The sequence below is a fragment of the Doryrhamphus excisus genome, unplaced genomic scaffold, assembly GCF_030265055.1.
Source record: "Doryrhamphus excisus isolate RoL2022-K1 unplaced genomic scaffold, RoL_Dexc_1.0 HiC_scaffold_52, whole genome shotgun sequence".
Taxonomy (NCBI): Eukaryota; Metazoa; Chordata; class Actinopteri; order Syngnathiformes; family Syngnathidae; genus Doryrhamphus; species Doryrhamphus excisus.
The window spans coordinates 1-5,000 of record NW_026652265.1 but is presented as its reverse complement, the minus strand read 5'-3'; positions in this window follow the sequence as shown (position 1 = coordinate 5,000).

Sequence of the window (5,000 nt, the reverse complement as noted above, 5' to 3'; positions counted from 1 at the left end):
GCAGCCGGCCGCGCGTCGCTGCGCCCCGGCTGAGCCCCGCCCGGGCCCCGGACCACGGTCCGGGGGAGACGGCGGGGACGCTGGGGGCCGAACCGGCGGGGCGCCGTTGGAGGACGGCCGGGTCAGACGGGTCGTCTCGATCTCGCTTCAATCGGGTCGGGCGGGGGGACCGCGACGCCGACCAGGGGGCCCCCGGGGGGGTTGCCTGGCCGATCGAGGCTCACGCCGCGTGTCCGCCCTCGCCCATCGAGGCCAAGCCGCAGGTCGGGGGAACCGTCCGCCCGAACACCGGCGCGAGCGCCGGCCGGCGGGGGCCCCCCGTGGCGGGTCAGGTTTGCCAATCGGTCAGTTCTCTCGACGGTCTGTCGCTCCGGTCCCACGACGGTCTGTCTCGGAGGTTCTCACGACGGTCTGTCTTGGAGGTTCTCACGACGGTCTGTCTTTTCCATTCTCACCACGGTCTGTCTTCTTCATTCTCACGACGGTCTGTCTTTCCGGTCTCAAGCCCCGCGCGAGGCCGGTGAAGGCGCTCGCTCGTCGAACACATCATACCGACAGCCGCCCTCTCGGCTGTGGAGCGGGAGAACCGGCGCGGAGGGGCCGGGCGAAGCCGCCGCGCGAGGCCGGTGAAGGCGCTCGCTTGTCGAACACATCATATGAACAGCCGCCCTCTCGGCTGTCAAGCGGGAGAACCGGCGTGGAGGGGCGGGGCGAGGCCGCCGCGCGAGGCCGGTGAAGGCGCTCGCCTGTCGGACACATCATACGCGCAGCCTGGGCGTGAGCTGCGGAGGAGAACTTGGAAAAAGTTCTCACTCGGGGGCAAAAAAAAAAAAAAAAAAAAAAAAAAAAAAGAACCAGAGGAGCGGCCCTCGCCGGCATCAGTCCGTGTTTCAGTGCGTCAAAATCGGCCTCAAAACGCACGTTTCCTCGGTCTAAACCCTGGTAGTCAAGGTTTCTAAAAAGTCGGTTTCTCAAATCGTGCATGAGGTGTTTTGGTGAACCAGGGAATTTTGCATAGACGGGAGAAGGTAAGGTATCCCCCCCCCCCCCCCCCGTCGGCTGTTTTACCTTCTCCCGTCTAAGCAAAAATCCCTGGTTGACCAAAACACTCATTGACCGCCATTCATTTGACACTCTGTCATATTTTCAAACATTTTTCCCCCATTGACCGCCATTCATTTGACACTCTGTCATATTTTCAAACATTTTTCCCCCATTGACCGCCATTCATTTGACACTCTGTCATATTTTCAAACATTTTTCCCCCATTGACCGCCATTCATTTGACACTCTGTCATATTTTCAAACATTTTTCCCCCATTGACCGCCATTCATTTGACACTCTGTCATATTTTCAAACATTTTTCCCCCATTGACCGCCATTCATTTGACACTCTGTCATATTTTCAAACATTTTTCCCCCATTGACCGCCATTCATTTGACACTCTGTCATATTTTCAAACACCCCCCCCCCCCCCCCCCCCCCGACCGAGCGAGCGGCCTTCCTCCCGCCCTCATTTAATACACTTTGCGGCGTGTTTCAAAGCAGGGCAGCGCGGGCAGCGAGCGGTTTTCCTCCCGCCCTCATTTAATACACTTTGCGGCGTGTTTCAATGCAGGGCAGCGCGGGCAGCGAGCGGCCTTCCTCCCGCCCTCATTTAATACACTTTGCGGCGTGTTTCAAAGCCGGGCAGCGCGGGCAGCGAGCGGCCTTCCTCCCGCCCTCATTTAATACACTTTGCGGCGTGTTTCAAAGCAGGGCAGCGCGGGCAGCGAGCGGCCTTCCTCCCGCCCTCATTTAATACACTTTGCGGCGTGTTTCAATGCAGGGCAGCGCGGGCAGCGAGCGGCCTTCCTCCCGCCCTCATTTAATACACTTTGCGGCGTGTTTCAAAGCCGGGCAGCGCGGGCAGCGAGCGGCCTTCCTCCCGCCCTCATTTAATACACTTTGCGGCGTGTTTCAAAGCAGGGCAGCGCGGGCAGCGAGCGGCCTTCCTCCCGCCCTCATTTAATACATTTTGCGGCGTGTTTCAATGCAGGGCAGCGCGGGCAGCGAGCGGCCTTCCTCCCGCCCTCATTTAATACACTTTGCGGCGTGTTTCAAAGCCGGGCAGCGCGGGCAGCGAGCGGCCTTCCTCCCGCCCTCATTTAATACACTTTGCGGCGTGTTTCAAAGCAGGGCAGCGCGGGCAGCGAGCGGCCTTCCTCCCGCCCTCATTTAATACACTTTGCGGCGTGTTTCAAAGCAGGGCAGCGCGGGCAGCGAGCGGCCTTCCTCCCGCCCTCATTTAATACACTTTGCGGCGTGTTTCAAAGCAGGGCAGCGCGGGCAGCGAGCCGCCAGCCTCCCGCGTGAAATTCACACACTTTGCAGCGGCTCTCCTCGCAACGCCGAGCCGCTTTAGGGCGCCGGGGGTCCCGCCCTCGTTTTCACACACTTTACAGCGGGGCCGGAGGGGCTTCCGGCCGTCCCTCTTGTATTTTAAACCGCTCTATGACGTGCCACCGGCCGTCCGTGCGTCGTGTTCATTCGCTCGGCGGGCTTGCGGTTCAGCACCGAAGGCTGGACAGCGACACTCCACGTCGCAGCGCCACTCCACGTCCCAATTCCCAGCAATTTAAAGCCGCCTCGGGGCTGCAGGCCTGTCGGATACACTTTTAAAGGCTGGACAGCGCCACTCCACGTCGCATTTCCCAGCACTTTAAGGCCGCCTCGTGGCTCCAGGCCCGCCGGATACACTTTTAAACTCTCCCCGTTGGGACTTTGTCATTTTTTTTCTCTTTTCTTGACACGCTGGGTACTCTACTGGAGCTCGCAGCGGCATTTGGTCGCCCCTCCGGGCCGCCTGGGGCCTCCAGGCCCGCCGGATACACTTTTAAACTCTCCCCGTTGGGACTTTGTCATTTTTTTTCCTCTTTTTCTTGACACGCTGGGTACTCTACTGGAGCTCGCAGCGGCATTTGGTCGCCCCTCCGGGCCGCCTCGGGCCTCCAGGCCCGCCGGATACACTTTTAAACTCTCCCCGTTGGGACTTTGTCATTTTTTTTTTCTCTTTTCTTGACACGCTGGGTACTCTACTGGAGCTCGCAGCGGCATTTGGTCGCCCCTCCGGGCCGCCTGGGGCCTCCAGGCCCGCCGGATACACTTTTAAACTCTCCCCGTTGGGACTTTGTCATTTTTTTTTTTCTCTTTTCTTGACACGCTGGGTACTCTACTGGAGCTCGCAGCGGCATTTGGTCGCCCCTCCGGGCCGCCTGGGGCCTCCAGGCCCGCCGGATACACTTTTAAACTCTCCCCGTTGGGACTTTGTCATTTTTTTTTTCTCTTTTCTTGACACGCTGGGTACTCTACTGGAGCTCGCAGCGGCATTTGGTCGCCCCTCCGGGCCGCCTGGGGCCTCCAGGCCCGCCGGATACACTTTTAAACTCTCCCCGTTGGGACTTTGTCATTTTTTTTTTCTCTTTTCTTGACACGCTGGGTACTCTACTGGAGCTCGCAGCGGCATTTGGTCGCCCCTCCGGGCCGCCTGGGGCCTCCAGGCCCGCCGGATACACTTTTAAACTCTCCCCGTTGGGACTTTGTCATTTTTTTTTTCTCTTTTCTTGACACGCTGGGTACTCTACTGGAGCTCGCAGCGGCATTTGGTCGCCCCTCCGGGCCGCCTCGGGCCTCCAGGCCCGCCGGATACACTTTTAAACTCTCCCCGTTGGGACTTTGTCATTTTTTTTTTCTCTTTTCTTGACACGCTGGGTACTCTACTGGAGCTCGCAGCGGCATTTGGTCGCCCCTCCGGGCCGCCTGGGGCCTCCAGGCCCGCCGGATACACTTTTAAACTGTCCCCGTTGGGACTTTGTCATTTTTTTTCCTCTTTTTCTTGACACGCTGGGTACTCTACTGGAGCTCGCAGCGGCATTTGGTCGCCCCTCCGGGCCGCCTCGGGCCTCCAGGCCCGCCGGATACACTTTTAAACTGTCCCCGTTGGGACTTTGTCATTTTTTTTCCTCTTTTCTTGACACGCTGGGTACTCTACTGGAGCTCGCAGCGGCATTTGGTCGCCCCTCCGGGCCGCCTGGGGCCTCCAGGCCCGCCGGATACACTTTTAAACTCTCCCCGTTGGGACTTTGTCATTTTTTTTTTCTCTTTTCTTGACACGCTGGGTACTCTACTGGAGCTCGCAGCGGCATTTGGTCGCCCCTCCGGGCCGCCTGGGGCCTCCAGGCCCGCCGGATACACTTTTAAACTCTCCCCGTTGGGACTTTGTCATTTTTTTTTTTCTCTTTTCTTGACACGCTGGGTACTCTACTGGAGCTCGCAGCGGCATTTGGTCGCCCCTCCGGGCCGCCTGGGGCCTCCAGGCCCGCCGGATACACTTTTAAACTCTCCCCGTTGGGACTTTGTCATTTTTTTTTTCTCTTTTCTTGACACGCTGGGTACTCTACTGGAGCTCGCAGCGGCATTTGGTCGCCCCTCCGGGCCGCCTGGGGCCTCCAGGCCCGCCGGATACACTTTTAAACTCTCCCCGTTGGGACTTTGTCATTTTTTTTTTCTCTTTTCTTGACACGCTGGGTACTCTACTGGAGCTCGCAGCGGCATTTGGTCGCCCCTCCGGGCCGCCTGGGGCCTCCAGGCCCGCCGGATACACTTTTAAACTCTCCCCGTTGGGACTTTGTCATTTTTTTTTTCTCTTTTCTTGACACGCTGGGTACTCTACTGGAGCTCGCAGCGGCATTTGGTCGCCCCTCCGGGCCGCCTGGGGCCTCCAGGCCCGCCGGATACACTTTTAAACTCTCCCCGTTGGGACTTTGTCATTTTTTTTTTCTCTTTTCTTGACACGCTGGGTACTCTACTGGAGCTCGCAGCGGCATTTGGTCGCCCCTCCGGGCCGCCTCGGGCCTCCAGGCCCGCCGGATACACTTTTAAACTCTCCCCGTTGGGACTTTGTCATTTTTTTTTCTCTTTTCTTGACACGCTTGGTACTCTAGGGAGGAGGGCAAACCG